This window comes from Pleurodeles waltl, chromosome 10, assembly GCF_031143425.1.
Source record: "Pleurodeles waltl isolate 20211129_DDA chromosome 10, aPleWal1.hap1.20221129, whole genome shotgun sequence".
Lineage (NCBI taxonomy): Eukaryota > Metazoa > Chordata > Amphibia > Caudata > Salamandridae > Pleurodeles > Pleurodeles waltl.
In genome coordinates, this window is record NC_090449.1 from 51,703,152 (window position 1) to 51,728,351 (window position 25,200).

The window sequence follows — 25,200 nt, forward strand, 5'->3', positions numbered from 1 at the left end:
CTTACCCAAAGAGGTCACCCAACAGTTGAGCAACCCCACCAGGACCAACAGGGTCAGGGGGCCTACTTTGCTATTGGCCCTGGGGTCTGCCTCCCAGGCCAAGTACAGTGCTGCCAGGAAGGCTAGCACCCAGCAGAGCCTACTGACAGCTGTCAGTACCCAGAACCACACCCTAAGCTCTCCACTGACAGGTGGCTGAGCTGCTTTAGGGGCAATTGTGGGGTCCTGGCACCTCCCTTGCTGTCTAGAGTGGGGGGCTACCACCTCCTGTGGCAGACACCCTCCTTCCACTCTGCCTTCTGTCCGTGCAGGGGCAACACCCTGCATCTGGACAGCTGCCTGACTACTCAGGACCTCCTTGGGGTCAGGTGAGGCCTCACCAGTGCCAATTCTGGGCTCCCCCCCTACTGGGGCAGAAGGCCTTTGGCTCCCTGGAACTCTGTTTAAGCTACCCTTCCTTTTCTTATTTCCTTTTCTTGGGGACCCCTGTCTCCTAACTGTAGGGACTGACTCCCCAGGACTTTGGGTTGGGGGGGCGCCCTGGGCTTAGGAAACGCTTGGTTGCGGGAAGCGCACTCGCAACCAAGCGTTTCCTAAGCACGGGAACGGAATGTTCGGTCTCTTTCAAAACTCTAGTAGCTTTGAAATATACGGCTACCAAGTCATGAGCTTTAGGAACCAAGGATTTTGATGTATGCTTTTTCGATGTACTGCACAGTCATAATAAGGACACTAATTTTGAAGTAACTCTAACATTATGTGAGAATAGCCCTGAAGAAGTCGTTGGGGACCATTGGACTTTCCCCTGACGAAACACGTGTTGGCTCAATGTGTATCCTCATGAAGCATGCTGATAATCTGAAGATGTGATCCAATAAATCTTGGATATGATTGGACTTTTAAAGACTGGCGTGATATTTAAGATTGCGTTTATTTGAATTTTACTCACTTGTGATTTGACTTATTTATGTAACTTTGAAAAAATAAGGAAGAGACCTCCCATTATGTTACTCATTGTTAGGTTCCTTGATATGGAATGACATGGTTTCACTCACTAAGATTAGCGTGATATTCAAGATTGCGTTTATTTAAACTTCACTCACTTGAGATTTGACTCATTGAATTTACAAATAGAAAAACTTTGAGAAAAAACAATAAAAAGAAAAGGGTACAGGGGGGGCCTCACATTGTGCAAAAATATTTGTTGGGTTTTTTTAACCTTCAAGGGATGGGTGTTTTCCCTTGTGTAGGCAACCCCTAATGCTATTTTGGCCAAATAGTTTCCTGAGCGCCAATAATCCCCTATCATTACACCCCAATTGTTCGGCACTCACTATAGTGTGACTGGCACAGGTGTCTCTCAGGCCAGTGGTAGGGATCCCATTCACCTGAATGGGGTGGAAGTACCTACTCCCACCCTCAGGGATCACCAGCTTACCATCTGGTCCTGTCTCCCAGCTCAATGCTAGGAGGACTTCATCATCTGAGGAGTCCTCCTCCATGGCTACACTGGATAGCCCAGTGCTAACCACCTTCTTTGGACAGGCTGCATCTCCTCTGAAGTGACCTGTCTGCTGACAGTCAAAGCAAGCCCTACTGTCCAAGAGCTTTTTTAACCCTGGGTCTCCCTGTCTCTGCCTGTCAGAGTGGGAGTGGGATTTACTCTCCTCCTTCTTAGGGTTCTGGGGTACAGAGGGAGTCTCTGTGGTGGGCTTACCACCTCCCTCCTTAGGTTTTTGGGGACCTGACCCCCCCTTCTTGGAGTCTCCCCTGGGACTTGACAACCACCCTGGTTCTCAACCACTCATCAGCTGCCTCCCCTAGCTCTCTAGGGTTGGTCTGCTTAGAGTCCACTAGATGCTGGCGTAACCTTTCTTGGGTACAATTGGTCAAGATGTACTCTCATGATCAGATTGTATAACCCCTCATAAGTATTTACTTTGTTACCAATAATCCAGCCCTCTAGTGCCTTTAGTGAGGTGTCTACAAAGACAACCCAAGACTGGGTACTGACCTTCTGGGTGTCCCTGAACTTCATTCTATACTGCTCTGGAGTCAGACCAAACTTCTTGGTTAAGCACCTCTTCATACTAGGGTACGAATCTGCCTCCTCCCCCCTTAAGGTCAGAAGCCTATCCCTCCCTGAGTTGGGGACCAACTCCCACAAAAGGGAACCCCAGTATTGAGGCCTAACCCTTCTCATTTGGAGTGCCCTCTCAAAGGCCTCCAACCATTTGTCTATATCATCCCCCTCTACATAAGCAGGAACGACCCCCTTGGGTAATCTGGGGCAAACTCCCCCACCCATGGACACCTCAACTTCTCTGTCGCTGCCACCATCTCTTTTCTCTTTCTTTGCCCACTTTTTCTTTTCTAGGGCTAGCTTGTCTGCTTCCAAAGCTATGTATGCTAGCTGGGCCTCCAGCTCTCTTTCCCTGATGGATGGGTTCTCTCCTCCTGAAAGGACCCCCTTCCCACCACTAGCTTTGGGTCTGCCCCTAGTGACTGTATGTACTGAGGACCGTTCTTCCTCATCCTCACTTAGGCTGTTTTCTCACACAAATGCAGAATATTAACTCTAATTTGAGCTCCCTTAATCGAGTGCTGCTTGACATTTACCACCATATGTGCAGGGCTTCCCCAATAACATTTACCCCTTTCTGTGGCCCCTGCAACACCTGGGCTCACTTACATCCCCCAGCCACAGAAAGGGAGGCATTGCCACAAGCAGAAACATCTGCAACACCTCATTTCCTGCAACTGTGTGACATGTTCATCTGGACCACCAGGAGAGGATGGCAAGACCTCCACCACCACCACAAGCAATCGATAAAGAACCTAATTGCCTCCAGTGTGTGACTGTTGACCTGGCCCTTTTTATGCGGTCATTCCCCAAATGTTTTTGCCTTCTTCTCCTTATTTTTCTGACCCTTTTTGGCTGATGTTATAACTGTGGGCACTTGGTATGATTGGCCAATACCTAATTGCCATATTTAATTTACCTGTAAGTTCCTTGGAAAGTGGTATCTCTATACCCAGGGCTAGTAAATTAAATGCTAGTGGTGGGCCTGCAGCGCTGCTTGCACCACCCACTGAAGTAGCCTTTCAAACCTGTCTCAGGCCTGCTAGCACAGGACCTGTGTTCGTAATTTTCTGCCACAGGGATCTGGCATCTAAATTTACTTGCCAAGCCCAGAACTCCCATTTTACTTCATGTAAGTCACCACTAAGGCAGGCTCTTGCTAGCCCAATGGGTAGGATGCTATCTATGTAGAAGGCAGGACATCTGCCTGGTTGTGTGGCCTGTCCTGGTAGTGACAAACAGCCTATTTGGTTTCTCACTGCTGTGAGTGCTTCTTTCTCATAGGATTGCATTGGAAATGCCCTGCCTTATGTCTAGAGGGTATTGTATGATTTATGAGGGGTAACGTAGGCATGTTTGTTATGGTTGTAATGGTAGTGAGAAATGCTGCTTACTGGTGTAGGTGGATTTTTTATTATCATTACAGAAATGCCACTTCTAGAAAGTGAGCATTTCTCTGTGCTTATGGCTCTGGTGTTTTGCAGCTTCACCCCAATTCACGTCCGGGCGGAGTGACAGTTGGGCTTTGTGCATACTTTGGGACAAGAAACTTACTTGGAACTGGACACAGAACGCTGCTGAATGGACTCAACAGGAACCACCTTTGGACTGCTGCTGCTGTGCTGAACTGTGACCTGCTGGGTCACTAGAAGGATCTGCCACCATCTGCTTCCCTTGTGCTGACCTGTTGGTTTGAACTGGTAGCTCTGTGTTCCCCCCCGTTTGGTCTCCAGGGGCTGGGTGCTGTGGCCCCTAAACCCCTGCAAATTGTCCACTGGCAGCGTGTGAGGAGCACTGCCTGTGTGGTCCAGGAGCGCTTCATAAGTGCTTTGCCAATATCACTTCACCACTGCAACCCGGGCTCTGAAGGATTGTCTCCAGGCGCTGTGGGAGAACGCATCACTGTGCCTCTTTCATTGCTGCGACCCGGGCTCTGCAGGATTGCCTCCAGCCACTCTGAAGAGCGCGCCACTGTACATATTTCACCACTGTGACCTGGGCTCTTTGAAGTCTGAGCGCATCGGAAATGCGCTGTATCTGATGCCCCGGGGTGAAGCGCGCAGAGAGAAGCACCCCCGGGGCAAAAGCAGGCACCCACTTGGGTCCTGCTTCACCGCTGTGGCACAGGCTTCTCCCCTTCAGTGAAGACAGGTGGCAAGGAAGCCTCACCGAGGCTCCCCGCCCCACCAGGGCCCTCAGTTGTTTTTGGGAGGATGGGCAAGGGGGAAGGAAGCCTCATTGGAGGTTCCCCCTCAGCCCCATCGGAGCCTGAGTTTGGTCCCCTTAGACAGCTGGCAGAGTAGGAGTCTCACCGGAGGGCCCAGCACCCACAGGTCTCTTCCCCCCCTTGGTAGGGTTTTGGTTTGCCCCTCCCCCTTTTTGGAGGGGCCTGTAGTGGCCCGGGGAGGGACCCAAGCGATCACGGGTCCCAGGAGGATCCCCGATAGAGGAAACGGAGGGGGTGCATGCCTCCCCACTCCTCCTAATATAAATAGCCTGTGTTTTGCACATAGGAGCACCGGGGGGCCCCCCATATTGAGCTTCGTGGCACAGAAGGTGGCTTTTGTAACAAAACAGACACTTTCTAGAGACTATGGGGGTCATTACAACCCTGGCGGACGGTGTTAAAGCTGCAGTAATACCGCAAACAGACCGGCGGTCAAAAAAAGGGAATTATGACCCTGGCAGAAACCGCCAACAAAGACAGCCACATTAACACACCGCCCGCCACGGCGGTACAGACAAGCAGCGCAGCGGTCACCGCCAACAGACAGGCGGAAGACAATGTACCGCCCATAATATCACAACCCGCCAATCCGCCACCTTTTCCAGGGCGGATTCACCATGGATAAAAACACAGCAGAAACAGCTTTTGCAATGGGAAAACGCTCCCTTGAACACATCCCATGAGGAAGGAGGACTCCATGGACCCGGAACTCCAAATACTCCCTGCCCTTGTGTTTCTGCTCCTCTACGACCAACAGCTACGTAGGCGCCGAAGACAACGGTGAGTACTGCACCTATGACACGGGGGAGAGGGGAGGCAAAAGTTAGGGGGACACCCACGAAACACCCCCACCCCCACCCTCGCATATTACAACATACACACCAATGCATTCACAAAAATCACAGTAACAACCCACAATCCCACTAGAAAAATGGAAAGACAAAGCGAAATTCGGTCAAACATTGTAATGTGGTAATATACATGTCATACAAAAATATACAGATATATATGAAAATCAGTCATAATTATATACAATACGAGAAGTAGTGCAGATATGTACCTAACAATGTCCGTGCACCAACAGTCCAAAGATGCATGGGCGAGGCCCACAAAGGATACCTGACCACAATCGGAGAGAACACTGCCGGGGCATCAGATAGAAATACTACAGGCACCTCAGGGGGAAGGGAAGGGGGGGCACCTCAGCCGGGTGACTGCCAAGCCAAATCCACGACGGGGCTCCATGCTCATTGATGTATCCTGGGGAGTGCAAAGCCACAGTCTCTCAAGTCTCTACAGTGGGTGGCTTGCCCACTGTGCCATCCTGGGGAGTGCAAAGCCACAGTCTCTCAAGTAGATGCAGGTCTCCACTGGTACTGGGGGGGATTGGTGCCCAGACTGGATGAGTCTCCCCGTGAAAGTTCCTGTCCTGTCACTGTCCCAGCTGCACATGGGATAAGGATGCCTGATGTGGCGGTCCATTCATTCCTACCCGGTGCTTGCCCTGTTCAGCGGTGTTTTGCCATGGCGGTTCAGGACTGTTCAGCGGTGCTTTGCCATGGCGGTCTTTGACCTGTTCAGCGGTGCTTTGCCATGGCAGTCTTTGCCCTGTTCAGCGTTTTTTTGCCATGGCGGTTCAGGACTGTTCAGCGGTGCTTTGCCATGGCGGTCTTTGGCCTGTTCAGCGGTGCTTTGACATGGCGGTTCAGGACTGTTCAGCGGTGCTTTGCCATGGCGGTCTTTGACCTGTTCAGCGGTGCTTTGCCATGGCCGTCTTTGCCCTGTTCAGCGGTGTTTTGCCATGGCGGTTCAGGACTGTTCAGCGGTGCTTTGCCATGGCGGTCTTTGACCTATTCAGCTGTGCTTTGACATGGCGGTTCAGGACTGTTCAGCTGTGCTTTGCCATGGCGGTCTTTGACCTGTTCAGAGGTGCTTTGCCATGGCGGTCTTTGACCTGTTCAGCGGTGCTTTGCCATGGCAGTCTTTGCCCTGTTCAGCTGTGTTTTGCCATGGCGGTTCAGGACTGTGCCACAGCGGTGCTTTGCCATGGCGGTCTTTGCCCTGTTCAGCGGTGCTTTGACATGGCGGTTCAGGACTGTTCAGCGGTGCTTTGCCAAATGGTCTTTGACCTGTTCATCGGTGCTTTGCCATGGCGGTCTTTGCCCTGTTCAGCGGTGTTTTTCCATGGCGGTTCAGGACTGTTCAGCAGTGCTTTGACATGGCGGTTCTGGTACGGACATTGGTGTGTGGCATGACGTTCCCTACACTGGGCATTGGTGTGTGGCATGACGTTCTCTACACTGGGCAATGGTGTGTGGCATGACGTTCTCTACACTGGGCATTGGTGTGTGGCATGATGTTCCATCATTGCCCAGTGGGGCTGTGGCAGCCGGGGCCCTCCAGGGCACTGACTCCGGCGGTGGCGGTGGTCTCCTGACCAGTGACGATATTTGTGCCCTCCTGGGCTGTGACTCCGGCGGTGGTCTCCTGACCAGTGACGATACTTGGGCCCTCCTGGGCTGTGACTCCAGCGGTGGTCTCCTGACCAGTGACGATACTTGGGCCCTCCTGGGCTGTGACTCCGGCGGTGGTCTCCTGACAAGTGACGATACTTGTGCCCTCCTGGGCTGTGACTCCGGCGGTGGTCTCCTGACCAGTGACGATACTTGGGCCCTCCTGGGCACTGACTCCGGCGGTGGTCTCCTGACCAGTGACGATACTTGGGCCCTCCTGGGCACTGACTCCGGCGGTGGTCTCTGGACCAGTGACGACGGTGCTGGCGGTTGTGTCTCGACCGCCGGAAATGATGGCGCACTTCTCCGCCGAGACACTCACAACAGGCTGGGCAGACTTCCTCTGGCCCTTCCCCACCTTTGGTGGAGTCACAGCTGACTCTCCAATCCCCTTGGAACCCATGTGAGTTGTTTTCCCACCAGGAGTCTTCACACGGTCCCGTCGTCCACTCTCCAATTTTAGAGCCTTTACAGGGGGTGGGCTGCCAGTGCCTTGGCTCTGGGTCACACTGCCTGCCCTGGTGGCCGGTGCACTCCACAGACCTTGAACAGGCACCACTGGTATTGGAGGCTTTTTGGCTGAGGCGCTACGACGGGACTGATGAATTGGAGGAGGGGTGGGGGCAAAAAAGGTCAACTTTACAGAGGGACAGTTTCTGACGAACACTGGGATGGGTAGTTGGAGGGGGCCTGGGAGTGGAGAAAGAGGAGGTGGTTGTCGGAGGTGTCACTTTAGCTGTTTTGGGTGCAGGTGCAGGTACTGGAGGCTGTCGTGAGGTGGATGGATGTTGGGTGAGTGATTGCCGGTGTTTGTGTACTTTGGGAGGGGGCGTCAGAGACACACTGGGAGAGGACACAGGGGACGTGTAAATGGCAGTGGAGCTGGTGAGTGCAGGTGAGCTGCTTGTGGTGCTGGGTGTCCTTGTGCGATTCATGGTGCCTGTAGATGTGGTGCATGCAGTTGTGTGTGTAGACGAGACTGGGAGGGAGGAGGGAGAAGAGGAGGAGGGGGACACAGTGGAGGCAGTAGATGTTGCTGTGTCTGTACGTGGGTGAGGCTTGCGTGAGTGCCTGTGGTGTGTGTGGTGCCTATGTTTGCTTGAGCTACTTGTGTGTGCTGACTTGTGTGCATGCTGGTCTGTAAGTGTGCTTGGGGTGGGCTGGGTACAGGATATTGGGTCTGGGTGGAGGAAGTTGGAGGGGGGAGGCTAGACACAGGGACAATGGCTGCCATCAGTGCTGAGGCCAGAGATTGCAGGGTTCGATGAAGGACAGCCTGACCAGAATGAATGCCCTCCAGGAATGCATTACCATGTTACAGCTCTCGTTCTACACCCTGGATGGCATTCACAATGGTAGACTGCCCAACAGTGAGTGACCTGAGGAGGTCAATGGCCTCCTCACTGAGGGCAGCTGGGGTGACTGGGGCAGGGCTTGAGGTGCCTGGGGCGAAGGTGATGCCCACCCTTCTGGGTGAGCGGGCACGGGGCGAACACTGAGGGGCTGGTGGGAGGGCGGGGCTGGTAGGGGAGGTGGCGGCTGTACCTGTAGAGGTGGGGGACACTGTCAAAGCCCAGCTCACCTGAGTTCTTGTTCAGTTCTGATGGAGGTTGAAGACAATCCGACCCCACCCTGAAACTGCTTGTTCCAGCACACTAGTTTTTAAAACAGTGCACTAAGAACAGAAGCTCAAGGGAAGGGGGGAAGTGGATAAAATAAAAAAAAGAGAGACAACACCGTTCTTGCGTTTCCACTGTTGAAGTGCTGCACAAATCTCTGGCCCTTTCTGACTTCTGTAGAAACTGGTGCCTAATGAAACATAAACAAAGAACAGATAAGTGCAACCTATTCCTAAATGGGTTCCTGACTATCCCTTTATTTATTGGAAATTCTATTCTAAAAGTACCTCTTGGATCCTGGTCTCTAGTTTCCAGGTTTGGAATGCGTTACTGCTCTGGGATGTGTTTTCTATTACTGTTAAGCTTCTAAAAAATTAAACAAATACCGTTATCAGAATTACCAATATCAAACATTCATCATAATATAACTAAAGCCTAAATTCCCAATAGCAGACTCACTTTTTGCATATTTCCAGAATCTTTTATAAAACAAATACTGTACTTTTACATCAAAATACAGCATGTAATTTGTGCAAGTCCTTGATTTACTGTTTTCCTTGCTGTCAATGGTTTCCACTGTTCGATTCCCAAAAGTTCCATGAAAAAAAAACAATGTCCGCTTCACAAAGTCCTGCAAAATAATCCTGCAACAAAGAGCCTTAATCACAATGCTCGTGGAAGGCACTTTGCCTCAAACTGTCTATACACGAATCCAGAAATTGCCGTCAAAGCTCCCTCAGGTAATAAAAAGTTTTGCACTTACTTGTTGCTGGCAAGAGATACTGATCAGTCTAACCTTGTCTTCTTTCTCTTTTGCAGGTTACTCGTAGGAGAGAGGCTGAGGCAAGGAGGAACCGGAAACCGGAAGGAGGAAGAGCCAGCAGCTGCGCCAATTGAAGTCAAAGAAAGTCTGTAAAGAGCAGGAGTGCCAGCGCCGAGGGATCTGTTCTCAGGTAAGCGGGAGGTAGACGAGCACAAGCACTGGGTGAGGCTCGGGGGATGCCTTTTATAGACAGGGCTGGGTGTGGTTCGAAGAGCTGGGTGTGGTTTGAAGGGCTGGGTGTGGTCCTCACATGCTGCACATGTTCTTGGAAGGTGTGCAGAGCTGGGTGTGGTTTGAAGAGCTGGGTGTGGTCCTCAAATGCTGCACATGTTCTTGAAAGGTGTGCAGAGTTTCAGTTATTATGCAAATGAGTTGGATTAACACATGGCCTAGGGAGGAGTGTTTTAAAGAAGCCTTGGTAAAAGCAAGGCCCAATGTGTAAACAAAACAGCACATTAAACAACATACACAGAAGCCTAGGGGGGGGGAAGGTGAGATAACAAGAAAGGCTTTGAATAGTAAGTTTAAAAGGGAGCTATTACAGAACCCACTAGTGCAGTGAGAGGGGACATGCTCTTTGCTGTGTACAAACCCTAACAGACACAGATGGTGCCGCCACCACAAGGGAGCCCCCATCGGCGAACGAGTCTGTGTCGCTGCTTGGTGATCCGGTGGCCGACGTGAAGCTCCCCTCGCCCTCCGTCCCACTGGTGCATTCAGAGTCCGTGGTGTGGCCCTCCATGGCCATGTGGGATGCAGCTCCCTCGTGCTCCGGTGCCACTGTACCTCCGCCTGATGATGCTGATGTACAAAAGGACAGGGCAGAAAAAGGGGGGGGAGACAGAAGAAAGAGAGTTTTAGTGCATGGCATACCGCTACCGTTGGCGGACAAGACAGACACAGCAGCCCCCTGCATTACGCCGTGCTCCTGCCCTCTGCACATGCAATTTCTGGGATATGGCCTACATGGCAATGGTGGACATCTGCGCACATGGATTCCACAGGGACAACTGTACCTCGACTTGGCACTCTGCTGAGGTGGGGTAGAGTGCCACATAGCCTACATTACAGAGGGGCCTTGCCTACCCAACTCGCCCTGGCCTAGGGACACCCACAGCCCACCTCCCCCACCCAGACACCTCCACTGCACGCAAGGTCCGCAGAATGAGAGTGTACTCACCCCCCTGTGTCTGCTGTGATGCCCTCAAGCGCCCATCCAACTCCGGGTAGGCCACCGCCAGGATCCAGAACATCAGGGAGGTCATGGTGAGATGGGCACCCCTCCCACGTTGGGAGGCCATCCCCAGCTGAGCCTCCGCCGTCTTCTTGCTGCAGCGGCGAATGTCCTCCCATCTCTTACGGCAGTGGATGCCCCGTCTCTGGTGGGCCCCCAGGGTCCGGACCTCCTTGGCGATGGCACGCCAAATGTCCCTCTTCTGGTGGGCACTGACCTACATGGCATGCACAACGAAAGAGGAACAGTCATTACCAACTGCACCGTCGTTGTGAGTGGCCCCCTCCCTACTCTGGCCATGTGGCCCATTCATTCCCATGCATTAATGTTCTATGAACTCTGCCCCCTTCCCTCCTCCAACCAGCCCTCTCCACCCAGGCCTAGCCCATACAACGTGCTCCCTGTGTACTAACCTGTTGGTCTGGAGGACCGTAGAGTAGCGTGTACTGGGGGAGGACCCCGTCTACCAGTTTCTCCAACTCCTGTGCAGTGAAGGCAGGGGCCCTTTCCACAGACGCAGCAGCCATCGTCGCTTCCAGACCGAGGTCACAGCAGCACTTGCAGTGTAGGTCCTCTCCTGTCGAAGGTCAGGTATCTATTAATTGAACAGCTCGAAAATGGCGGTGAAGTCCGCGTCCATGCGCATCATCACCGCCGGCGCACCTGTTCATTGGCTCCTGGGACTCATAGGGTCCAATGTTAACCAATGCAGCATTGCGCCGTGGTCTTCGACCGCCTACCGCGACAGTGTGCAATGCCAGCGCAGTTACCCCACAATCCCATTGTCCCAGTTTAGAGGTCAGGCAGCCGCCATTTCAGGGGCCCAAATGGCTTAATTTAACTCTGCGTCACACATAGCTAGGCCTACACTCAACACACATACTGAAAGGGTTTTGTGAGTGGTGTAGTCTTCTGTGTAACTGTGGGTACATACCTGGAGGAATAATGACTGATTCTTCGCTGTTGTCCTTCGTAGGCACCGTCAGCTGGGACATGTGAGAAGATGGCGAATCCTCTGGTGTACCGACCGCTGGTGTACCTGTTGACAATGGAAGAGAGACATGTCATCGTCACCTACCGGTTTGACCGTGCCACAATCCATGAACTATGTACCCAGTTGGAGACAGACCTGATGTCACCAATCCGCCATCCGACTGGAATCCCCCCTGACGTGCAGGTGCTATCAGTGCTCCATTTCCTTGCAAGTGGGTCTTTTCAGACAACAGTGGCCATGGCATCAGGGATGTCCCAGCCTATGTTTTCCAACGTCTTGTCCAGAGTATTGTCTGCCCTGCTGAAACACGTAAGGAGATACATCATTTTTTCTGAGGTGGCAGATTTGCCTACAGTGAAAGGTGACTTCTATGCCCTTGGACATATCCCCAACGTCATAGGTGCCATTGATGGGACCCATGTAGCTCTAGTCCCCCCCCACAGGAGTGAACAGGTGTACAGGAACAGGAAGAGTTATCATTCAATGAATGTCCAGATGGTCTGTTTGGCAGACCAGTACATCTCACAGGTAAATGCTATGTTCCCTGGCTCAGTGCATGACGCCTACATCCTGCGGAATAGCAGCATCCCTGATATGATGGGTCAACTCCAGAGGCACCGTGTATGGCTATTGGGGGACTCTGGTTACCCCAACCTTTCCTGGCTATTGACCCCAGTGAGGAATCCCAGGACCAGGGCAGAGGAACGGTACAATGAGGCCCATGGGCGGACTAGGAGGGTGATCGAACGCACCTTCGGCCTCCTGAAGGCCAAGTTCAGGTGCCTCCATATGACAGGTGGATCCCTATTCTACTCACCGAAGAAGGTGTGCGAGATCATCATCGCCTGCTCCATGCTCCATAATTTGGCTTTGCGACGCCAGGTGCCTTTTCTGCAGGAGGATGATCCAGATGACGGTGTTGTAGCAGCTGTGGAGTCTGTGGAGCCTGTGGACAGTGATGAGAAGGAAACTGAGGAAGAAGACAACGACAACAGGGAGTCAGTCATACAGCAATATTTCCAGTGAGACACAGGTGAGAACATTTTCATGTTTAACATTACATTAACTTTCACACGTCTACCTCTATCCTGTTTGTCGATTTCAATCACTATTTGGTAACTGAGTTGTACCCTTCCATTACGGTTTCACAGGTGTGGTTACCAACGTGTCATCTGCTTGCATCCTTCAAGGACTTGTGATGTGTGACATAGGTATGTTAGCCTTACAATGGGAAACCCATTATGACACTGTCATTGATAATACATATTTACTAAATCACAGACTGACTCCAGATTGGTTTGTGTTTCAAGGGTGTTTATTGAAGTGCTCAGAAATGTGAGGGGTTTGTAAAATGAGGATGGGTGATGGCATGGGAATGTCCATGGCAGAGTCCAGTCTATTAGTCTCACAGGTGCACTGCCCATCTGGACATAGGAAGTGGAGCTGGGGCAGTTTAAGTATGGACAGGGTAACAAGGTTGGTACAGTGGGAGGACAAATAGGGTGGTCTCATTTCCTGGCGGGGGTCTTGCCATCTTGCTCTGTCCTGTTCCTGGATCTCAGGGACCGCTTGCGTGGTGGTTGTCCGTCTGCAGGGGGTGGGGTGCTGGTGTGTTGGTCCTGTGGCGGGGCGTCCTGTCCACTAGCGCCGGCGGAGGTGGTGGGCAGTTCATCGTCCTGGCTAGTGTCAGGGGCCCCTTGGAGTGCAATGGTGTCCCTCATGGTGTGCTGTATGTCCTTCAGCACCCCTACGATGGTGCCCAAGGCGGAGCTGATGGTCCTGAGCTCCTCCCTGAACCCCAAATACTGTTCCTCCTGCAGGCGCAGAGTCTCCTGCAACTTGTCCAGGACCGTCGCCATCGTCTCCTGGGAGTGGTGGTATGCTCCCATGATGGAGGATAGGGCCTCGTGGAGAGTGGGTTCCCTTGGCCTGTCCGCCCCACGTCGCACAGCAGTCCTCCCAGTTCCCCTGTGTTCCTGTGCCTCCGTTCCCTGGACCGTGTGCCCACTACCACTGCCCCCTGGTCCCTGTTGTTGTTGGGGTGGTGGGTTACCCTGGGTTCCCTGTAGTGGTGGACACACCGCTGATTGACCTGTCCTGGGTAGGGAGGTTTGGGCCCGCTGGGTGGGTGCTGTGCTGGTGTTACCAGAGGGTGGAAGGTCAGTGTTGGGCTGTGCCTGTGCAAGGGGAACCGACTGTCCCGAGGCCCACGATGGTCCGGGCTGGTCATCAGGATCCAGTAGGGCAGAGCTGCTATCGTCACTGTGGGCCTCTTCTGGGGGTGGAGTGGTGTTGTCTGGACCCTCTGGTGTGGTGACGGTCCTTCGGGTTCCTGCAGGGGCATAATAGCATGATTATTGCATGTGTGTGTGTAATGGTGTGCAATGGATGGATGTTTGTGTACCCCAGTGCAAGCATTCCTGTGTGTGGGTTTGTGTGATGATGGTTGGGCGGTGTTCTGGGTATGTGCAGTGGGCATGCTTTAGTGAGGGGTGCCCATGCTTAGTTGTGTCATGCAGGGCTTGGTGTTGGGATGGGTGGTTTGTGTTATGGGTACATTAGTGAGGATTTGGAGTGATAGGGGAGGGTGTGAGGGTGGGGGTGTGTGAGAGCATGCAGGTAGGGTGGGGGATATGATAGTTAAGATTTGACTTACCAGTGTCCCATCCTTCACCGACTTCTCCGAGGCCCTCAGGATGCATGATGGTCAAGACTTGCTCCTCCCATGTTGTTAGTTGTGGGGGAGAAGGTGGGGGTCTGCCGCCAGTCCACTGCATCGCGATGTTGTGCCTGGAGACCGTTGAACGCACCTTCCCCCGTAGGTCGTTCCACCTCTTCCTGATGTCCTCCCTATTTCTTGGGTGCTGTCCCACGGCGTTCACCCTGTCCACTATTCTGCGCCATAACTCCATCTTCCTGGCTATTGTTGTGTGCTGTACCTGTGAGCCAAATAGCTGTGGCTCTACCCAGATTATTTCCTCCACCATGACCCTATGCTCCTCCTCGGAGAAGCGGGGGTGTATTTGGCGTGACATGGGGTGGTGTGTGTGATGTGTGGGGTGATGTATGTGGTGATGAGTGTGGTAAGTGTAGTAGTGTGTGGTGTTTTGTGCGTGGATGTTTTGTGGGTGATGGTGTCGTATGCCTCTGTGTGATGGGGTTGTCTATTCTGTGCTCTCTCTCTGGCCTTCGTTCGTGATTTTTGGGTCGTTGGGGTTTGTGGGTGATGTGGGTGTGTGTTTTATATAGTGTTGGGTGTGTGGGAGTGGTGTGTGTACGTGTATCAGGTGTGTGTATTTCAAAATGGCCAATGTGGCGGTGTTTTGTAGAAGTGTGTGTATTTTGAGCGTGGCGGTGTGTACCGCCAATGGAATACCGCGGTTGAAAGACCGCCGCGTGGATTCGTGGGTCGTAATAGCATGGGCGTGTTTCTGTTGGCGTGGAGGTGGAGGTTTTGTTATCGCCAGTTTATCACTGACCTTTGGTGTGGCTGAGTTGTGTGGGTGTCCTAATTTCGGCGGATTCCGAGATGTGTGTCATAATAGCTGTGGCGGAATTCCGCAGCGGTGTATTGGCAGTCTGCTGCACGGCGGTAAGCGGCTTTTACCGCCAATGTTGTAATGACCCCCTATATATGCTTTTCTAATGTTCCTGTTTTGGGCATTATGGGTCTGGGATAATAACCTGTGTATTTTATGACGTAACCTATGCTTTCTAATGTTCCTCTTGTGGGCATTTATGGTAATGCAATGATAAGTGTATTGGTTTAATAATGTGATTTCTGACTACTGCTCATGTTGCAGAATTCTGAGTACCTATGCGTTCTATTGTGACTACTGCTTATTCTTGCAGAGTATTAGTAACCTGTGTATTGTTTTGACAACTGCTAAAGTAGCAGGGTATTACTCACATGTAATGTTTGGTCTAATTATGTTTTGTGCAATATAGTTTATTTTTACATAACTAGGTGTTGTGTTTACTTTGGGGTGTACATATTGCATCATGTGTGTTGTGTGTGTTGTGCAAACGCTTTACACATTGCCTCCAGGTTAGGCCTGACTGCTCATGCCAAGCTACTAAAGGGGTGAGCAAGGGTTATCGTTGACATGTAACTCCCTTGTCCTGACTAGAATGGGTTGGTTCTGCCTGGCTTAGGTGCATGTCCTTGCCAACCAGAAACCCCATTTCTAACAGTGACTTACATTTTCACTGTGGACTATTTTCTGGCCACATTTACATTTTTGAGGACAGCTGCATTTTATATATTGGACTTAAAAAAAATTTGGACCCTACATGAATTGTTTCATTTGCCACGATAGGCTGCTTTTCAGTTTTTTCCTTTATTTTTGTGGTTTTCATCCTATTTTAGTTTATTTGTGTTGGTAGAATAAATTAAAAAAATCACTAAGTCAAAAACTGGTGTTGTATTTCTTGTGGTATTTTCTTTTTTATTTCTTCCTTCCATCATTTTTTTTAAAATGCAAATAATCAACAAGATTTATTGCCAAGAAACCTTGCATTTAGGTAATGGTTCTCTCACTTCCAAAAAGTAAAAATGTAACAAATACCACACATCTTAATGTATTAATATCATACATTTATAAGAAAGAATTGTTTGTCAAAGTTACAAAAAAATGAACAACCCAAACATAGCCCAAATAGTCTGTGCCGTATTTATTTTTACAGTTCCAGACCTTGGTGCCATAGAAGAATGGGATACAATCCTACAAATCAGGTTCAATAGGCAAACTATCATTGGTTTGTGTCATCAGCTGGAGCATTCATTCATTCATTCATTCGCATTTATAAAGCGCGCTACTCACCCGTAAGGGTCTCAAGGCGCTGGGGGGGTGGGGGAGGGGGTGATCAGTGCTCAAAGAGCCAGGTCTTGAGCTGCCTCCTGAAGGAGAGGTGGTCAGGTATGGTGCGAAGGTGGCTGGGCAGAGAGTTCTAGGTCTTCGCTGCCAGGAAAGAGAAGGATCTTCCTCCGGCGGTGGCTTTGCGGATGCGGGGTACGGCTGCCAGGGCTTGTCCGGTCGAGCGTAGGGTGCGCGGAGGAGTGTAGAAGGAGATGCGGTGGTTGATGAGTTTTGGTCCGAGGTTGTGAAGGGCTTTGTGTGCGTGGGTGAGGAGTCTGACGGTGATCCTCTTGTTGACTGGGAGCCAGTGAAGTTTCTTCAAGTGTCCGGAGATGTGGTGGTGGCGGGGTATGTTCAGGATGAGTCGTGCGGCAGCGTTCTGGATCCGTTGAAGTTTCCTCTGCAGCTTGATGGTGATGCCGGCGTACAGAGTGTTCCCATAGTCCAAGCGACTGGTGACGAGGGCGTGGGTGACGGTCTTTCTGGTATCGGTGGGGATCCAGCGGAAGATCTTGCGGAGCATGCGGAGGGTGTTGAAGCATGCCGAGGTCACCGAGTTGACCTGTCTGGACATGGAGAGGGATGAGTCCAGGATGAAGCCGAGGTTGCGTGCGTGGTCGGTGGGTTGGGGAGTGCTGCCTAGGGCGGGAGGCCACCAGGAGTCGTCCCAGGCGGTGGGTGTAGGGCCGAGGATGAGAACCTCCGTCTTCTCTGTGTTCAGTTTCAGCCTGCTGTCTGTCATCCAGTTCGCTACTTCCTTCATGCCTTCGTGTAGTCTGGTCCTTGTTGAGGTGGGGTTGTTGGTGAGGGATAAGATGAGCTGGGTGTCGTCGGCGTAGGATATGAGGTCGAGTCCGTGTTTTCGTGCGATGGGCGCCAGGGGGGTCATGTAAATGTTGAAGAGGGTGGGGCTGAGGGAGGATCCTTGGGGGACGCCGCAGATGATCTCCGTGGCTGTAGATCTGAAGGGGGGGAGGCGGACTCTCTGAGTTCTTCCGGAGAGGAAGGAGATGATCCATTCCAGGGCCTTGCCTCTGATGCCGGCGTTGCTGAGGCGGTGTATCAGGGTACGGTGGCAGACCGTGTCGAAGGCTGCAGAGAGGTCCAGGAGTATGAGGGCCACGGTTTCTCCCTTGTTGGTCAGGGATCTGATGTTGGCCGTGGCTGCGATGAGGGCGGTTTCGGTGCTGTGGTTAGCTCTGAAGCCGAACTGTGTGGGATCGAGTGAGTCGTTGGTTTCCAAGGCGGTGGTGAGTTGAGCGTTGACGATTTTCTCAATCACTTTGGAGGGGAACGGTAGGAGAGAGATGGGCCGGACGTTTTTGAGTTCGGTGGGGTCTGCTGTTGGTTTCTTTAAGAGGGCGTTGAGCTCTGCGTGTTTCCAGCTCTCTGGGAAGGTGGCGGAGGTGAGAGATGCGTTGATGACGTCTCGGAGGTGGGGTGCGATGATGTTGTCGGCTTTGTTGTAGATGTGGTGCGGGCAGGGGTCGGATGGAGATCCAGAGTGGATCGAGTTCATGACGCGGGTGGTTTCCTCGGTGGTGGTTTGGTTCCAGGTGAGGATGGTGAGGATGTCGGTGGCGGGTTCTGGGGGTGGGTTTGTGTTGGTAGTGGTGAAGCTGTTGTATATGTCGGCGATTTTGAGGTGGAAGAAGGCTGCGAGGGAGTCGCAGAGGTCCTGTGAGGGAGGGATGGAGTTGTTTTCTGAGTCGGGGTTGGAGAGCTATTTGACGATGCCAAAAAGTTCCTTGCTGTTGTGGGCGTTGTTGTCTAGTCTGTTCTGGTAGGCTGATTTTCGTGCGGCGCGGAGGCGTTGGTGGTGTTGGCGGGTGGCGTTCTTGAGGGCTGACATGTTCTCCTCGGTCTGGTTGAGGCGCCAAGACTTCTCGAGGGTGCGGCATTCTTTTTTGGAGTCCTTGAGGTCGGGGGTGAACCAGAAGTTTTTCTTGTGGTTGTTGGTGTTAGCTTGGGTCTTCAGGGGGGCCAGGAGGTTGGCGCAGTCTGAGATCCAGCTTGTGAGGTTGTTGGCGGCTTCGTTGGGGTTAGTGGTGCTGGTGGGTTGGTTCTGGGAGAGGGTCGATGCGAGCTGTTCTGTGGTGATTTGATTCCAGTGTCTTCTTGGTGGTTGCTGGGTGTGGTGGTGCATGGTGGTCTTCTTGAAACTGAAGTGGACACAGCTGTGGTCCGACCAGGTGAGTTCGGTGGTGTGGCTGAAGGAGATGTGTTTGCTGGAGGAGAAGATGGGGTCGAGCGTGTGTCCGGCGTAGTGGGTGGGGGTGTTGACTAGCTGTTTCAGTCCTAGGTTGGCGAGGTTGTCCAGTAAGGCTGTGGTGTTGTTGTCGGTGTGGTTCTCCAGGTGAAAGTTGAGGTCCCCTAGGAGGATGTAGTCGGTGGACGAGAGTGCGTGAGGGTTGATGAAGTCTGCGATGTCTTCGCTGAACTTGGTGCGTGGTCCTGGTGGTCTGTACATGAGGGTGCCTCTGAGGGTGGTCTTGGGGTCGCTGTGGATCGCGAAGTGGAGGTGTTCGGCGTTGGGGAGTGAGTTGTCGATGTGGGTCGAGATACGGATGGAGCTTTTGTGTGCGATGGCGACGCCTCCTCCGATGCGGTTGGTGCGGTCTTTCCGGATGATTTTGTAGCCGTTGGGGATGGCTATGGCGATGTCGGGTGCCGAGGAGGGGTTCATCCAGGTCTCGGTGAGGAAGGCGATGTCCGGGTTCGTTGAGTTGATGAGGTTCCACAGTTCGATGGCGTGTCTGTGGACGGAACGGGTGTTGACCAGGATGCAGTGGAGATTGCTTCCGGGGGAGTCGTTCTTGACGGGAGCGGTGTGAGTCCGTAGGCAGGTGAAGCGGCAGCTGCTGCAGGTGAAGGGTCCGTGGGTTCGTTTCGGGGTGGCGCGGTAGCAGCCCGGCGTGCGGCTGGGGTTGAGGGTGGTGAGGGTGGTGGAGTCATAGGTCAGGTGGGGGTTGGGGGGGGCCAGGGGTTCGGGCGCTGGGCGCGGTCCAGGCGCGGACGGGCGAAGACGGGCTTGCCTTAGGCTCGCCTTAGGCGCGCCAGCGGCGCGGTCGCGCAGCGGCCACCATTTAAGGCTAGCTGGGAGGAGGGGTCAGCTGGGAGGCGGGTGGCGGGAGGGTAGGGGCCAATGGGATGCGGGCAAAAAACGGCGGGAAAAAAACGAGGAAGAAAGCGATCGAGAAAACGAGGCAGAAAAAAGGCGACGGGCACGGCGAGGGGGGCACACACAGGCAAACAGGGGTACAAAAGGCAAAAAAGGAGAACACTCGCTCAAACAACCAGGGGTACAGAAGGCAAAAAGGAAAAACACTCGCTCAGACAACAAGGGCACACTCACGCTCAGGGGCAGCAGTAACCAGGGGGGCAGGGGGCAGAGGTGGCGCTCGCTGTCGCGGCGCGGGGAGCGACCTACCCGGGGGTCAAGGGTCATTACCTGCGTCGCGCAGCGGCCGCCATTTAAGGCTAGCTGGGAGGAGGGGTCAGCTGGGAGGCGGGTGGCGGGAGGGTAGGGGCCAATGGGATGCGGGCAAAAAACTGCGGGAAAAAAACGAGGAAGAAAGCGATCGAGAAAACGAGGCAGAAAAAAGGCGACGGGCACGGCGAGGGGGGCGCACACAGGCAAACAGGGGTACAAATGGCAAAAAAGGAGAACACTCGCTCAAACAACCAGGGGTACAGAAGGCAAAAAGGAAAAACACTCGCTCAGACAACAAGGGCACACTCACGCTCAGGGGCAGCAGTAACCAGGGGGGCAGGGGGCAGAGGTGGCGCTCGCTGTCGCGGCGCGGGGAGCGACCTACCCGGGGGTCAAGGGTCGCTTACCTGCGTCGCGCAGCGGCCGCCATTTAAGGCTAGCTGGGAGGAGGGGTCAGCTGGGAGGCGGGTGGCGGGAGGGTAGGGGCCAATGGGATGCGGGAAAAAAACGTCGGGAAAAAAACGAGGAAGAAAGCGATCGAGAAAAGGAGGCAGAAAAAAGGCAACGGGCACGGCGAGGGGGGCACACACAGGCAAACAGGGGTACAAAAGGCAAAAAAGGAGAACACTCGCTCAAACAACCAGGGGTACAGAAGGCAAAAAGGAAAAACACTCGCTCAGACAACAAGGGCACGCTCAGGGGCAGCAGTAACCAGGGGGGCAGGGGGCAGAGGTGGCGCTCGCTGTCGCGGCGCGGGGAGCAACCTACCCGGGGGTCAAGCTTCCTGCCTCACTAAAGAAATCCTACATTAAAACACCAATAGTCAAACTCAATGCAGTACTGCATTTTGTGTCCATAGGATCATCCTAGTACCCTGGGTCTGGAATATTACAACTGACTTTATGTGGTACACTACAAAGCGTTCTTTCTTCAATGATGAGACACATGAGCAGCTTCACTCAGTTTCCACAAAATTAGGACTTTGCAAATGTGGAGGGATTTTTTTGTTGCTTTTGGAGCCTACCACATGTGGAGGTTAGTGAAAGGCACTATTGCAGATGGACAATGGACAATGTACAAAGGGTTTTTTGCGAGATGTTGATTTTTGTCGAATGAGTTCACTACACAACCAAATTGTACTATTGATAGGTGTTAATCAATGATTGGAGAAAAGTTGAAGATGATGAAGAAAAATAACCAAAACTTTAAATGGGAGCAATGATGTCAAATAACACAACTGTGAGCAAATGGGTCCTCACAATGTTCCTTACATGCAGAAGGTAATAGTAACCGATACCTACATTTTTAAAGAAGCAGGAGAAATGTGTAAAATATAAAATGTTTTTTTTAAATTATCTCATGATCAGTTTCATTCACACAGATGCAATAAAAAATTATGTATGTGTCTGTTCAGTATCTTCGGGAGCACACGAAGGAGACATTGGCCACGAAGGCAGCGAAGCAGCTGGCCACTGTGCTTCGGGTAGCAAAACATCTGACACTGATGGACACAGTTGCATTAAGGGTGAGGAGATTGGAACGGAGGCCACTAACTCATCATCATCTTCAGAGACCTCCACAAGTGACCAGTCCCTAGTGGATGCGGACCCAACAGGACCTTTAACACCTGTATCCTTTTCCGCCACACAGATTCCAATCTCCACCCTCACTCTTGCTGTCCCTCAGATGTCCAAACCCACCCCCCCCTAATATGGTTCAGGTTTCCTTTACCGTGGCCACCTCCCCTGTTTCCCCCCGGCTGCGCTCAGTGACGAGGCTATTGACCTGTTACACATCTTCTCTGTAGGCCAGACTGCAAATGTGAATGGCATCCAGGGCCTTAGTCACCAAACACAACAAATGGATGTATTTCTGGATGCCATTCATGGTTCAATGTCTGGCATGCAGTGATCGCTTGCTAAATTAGCCTCTGCACTGACTGCAGCCCCTCAACCAGCCCAACCTTTCGCCCCAACGTGGTCCTTCCTCATCCCACATCCCTACTCTCCCCCATCCTAAGCATACTCACTTCTCTGCAGGCACCCACTCCAACAGACACAAGCAGCACCCCCACGCACACATACACACAAACTGTCATGATCTGCACGATGCTTCTCGCCTTTGGCTGAAAAATTTGAAAGAGCACCTGGTCTTCTGCTGGTTCTGGACCGACCAAGATAAGGGTGAACCTTTCTAGTAGCCACGGTGCTGCTTGACAGGAAATGCCTAAGCAGACCGTACCCTCCAGAAGGAGTCCCAGAGGGAAAAAAAAAAATATATGGGAAAAACCTCTACACAGAAAAGCCTGAAAAAGAGGAAAAAACAAGAGTGAAAAAATGAAAAAAATGGAAAATCTCAAAAAGAGCAACAGGAACTGGAGAAAACATGATGAACAGGAATGAGGATCACCACCAACAGGAAGTGTTTGCACCGCAAAGAAGATCAGAACTGAAAGGCTTCTTTACCAGGTGACAGGAAGTGACAAACAGGAAGAAAGAGCGACATCATATTTGATTGGGAAAGCCACATAGGAAAGAATAGGAAAAAAAAACGTAGGAAAGGAAAAAGGAAAAAGAAAGAAGGCATGCTGGGAAAAAGGAACACCAAGAAGAAGACAACATGGCTACCAGAACAAGGAAAGAAATAAAGATGGAAAACAAGAAGGAAAAAAGGAAGAATGAATAGGATTCCCACCAGGTAAGAAAGGGAAAGTGTATCAGGTAGGCAGGCTGAAAGGGCGGCACGACCAGGAGCACGAAATGTGCTTTCTCAGCCGCGTTGTGAAAAAAGACATGCAGAAATGCGAGCTGCGGCGTAGCCGGCGCTCCACTATACAGAGCGGCGTCTCGACCACTGTGCGCAGAAGGGACACCGCAGTAGAGCGCAGCGTCACACAAACAGACCAAGAAACACAAACACCCATCCAACATACACTCCATACTGACACTACACCCACAGACACAATAAGCACCACCACAACCAACACACCCTTTAACACACCCAGCACCACACATACAAACACCACAACCACTATCACACCCACACTCACCACACCCACCACCACATCCACAAGCACCACACTTATGAGCGCACCCACAAACACCAGCACGTCCATAAGAATACCCACAATCAGTACAACCATATCAAATCCACAACCACAACATCCACCTCAACAACACACTCATCCAAGCAGACACAGTCACACACATGCACAGCAACATGCAAGACAACACTCACCAAACCCAAACGCTCACAGTCACCTGAATACAAAACACCTACAAAACCACACACATCCAAACATACACCAGACACACATGCATTCGCAACACACACAGACACACACATCACAACCATACCAACAACCTCAAGAGCACACTCGTCTAAATAAACACACTCACAGAAGAGCACACCCACAAAACACAGACAGAAACAGTCACCTGAACACCAAACACATTCCAAGAAACACATACCCAAACATACACCACAACACCAGACTCAACCACAAAACAGAAATACACAAACATCACCCACTTCAGTGCCCTCTAACTCTCAAACCCAATCCTTGCCCACCCCTCCTAGGCCTTTTCCTCCTCCTGAATTTATAACTTTCCTGTCCATGACCAGAGTCAAACCCAAAGCCACCTTTCCCAAGAGGTTCCTGTTCTGTGCCCACTAGATGCCCCTTCCAGAGGAGGTTATCCCTTGGCAGCAAGAATAGGAGGCAAGTTTTGGGGCAAAACCCTAGTCATTGATGCTGTGTATCCTGTCTTGTACTTGACATGATGATTTCTGATTCAACAAAATTAATTGAGAGACATATCTCATTTTAAAATAAAAATATTTAGTTTTTCAAAAAGTTTGTGCTGACATTATTTTACCAATAAAGTCATTAATTTATAGCGTTAATTATGAGCAGGTGAGCAACATAAACTAAAAAAGTTTTTTAATGACATATTTGTACAGTGCATACATTATTGAGGGACATTTGTAATGGGCATTGTAATTTTGCTGCAAGCATTCATCATGATGATAGACACACACCAAAATTATACATTGTTTTGGTAAATTGTTAATACTGGTGTGTTTCTTAGCAATGTCTTAAACGACCACCTTGCACACATATGTATTGCACATTATTATACTATTGCTTCTAAATATATGTTAGAAATGGGGTCTCTAGTTGGCAGAGGTATACACCCTTGTTCAAGTAGGGATGACAATCTTAGTCAGGGTAAGTCACACACAATCCAAATTATACTGTGCTCAGCCTCTGGTAGCTTGGAACTGAGCAGTCAGGCTTAACTTAGAAGGTGATATGTAAAGTGTGCAATAAATCATAGAGTAACACAGTGAAAACACCACAAAAATACACCAGACAGGTTTAGAAAAATATAAGATATTTATCTGGTTAAATTAATGTCAAAACAATAAAGATTCAATAAGCACAATTTGCAATATCATTTTTCCAGGATTCAATAGAGTCTTAAATCTTAGAAATCAACAGTTGTCTCTTGTTTACTCAAAATACCTGGTTTGCATCAAAAATAAAAAGAATCCTCACTGCAGACGAGGAGATGTATGGAAAAATAGGGCGCACATCGGATTTTCTGTCACGGCACAGACGATGCGTTGTTTCTTTCCACGCTGTAAGGGGCTTTGCGTCAATTTCTGGGGTGCAGTCTTGGTTCCTCACTGCAATGCGGGGATCTCCTGAGTGTGCGGGAAGAGCTAACAGGCATTGCATCGATGCGGTAGGCGATGCGTCAAATTTTCTGTTGCACGGCAAGCACTGCGTCGATTCATCACTCAGGAAGTCGGGCTGCGTAGTTCTGGTTCAGCTGTGCATCGAACTGGTAGACTGTGCATCGAGTTTCTGCCCGCAAGACAGGTGCTGGGTCGATCCTTCACTCAGGAAGTCGGGCTGTATTGTTTTGGCTAAGCTGTGCGGCGATTTCTCGGTTGCAAAACGGCTGTGCATCTTTTCCAGCAGGATGTGCATTGATTTTCAGTGCACAAGGAGTTTCCTGAACAGATGAAGTCTTTTTGGCCCTGAGACTTCAGAAAGCAGGAGGCAAGCTCAATCCAAGCCCTTGGAGAGCACTTCTCAGCAACGTCAGAGGGCAGCAAATCAGCAGGGCAACAGCAGGGCAACAGTCCTTCTCAGCATAGCAGTCCAGATTTGTCCCTTGGGCAGCCAGGCAATTCCTCTTGATAGGTTGCAGGTTCAGGTCCAGAAGTGTCTGAGTTGGTGGGGTCAGGGACCGAGTTTATATACCCAAACATGCCTTTGAGGTGGGGGAGACTTTAAAGAGTGCACAAGTTCCACTTTCAGTGCAGGTATGTCTGCCAGGGTCCTAGTAGGGGGTTTGGCAGTCCATTGTGTGAGGGCAGGACACTAGCCTTTGAAATGTAAGT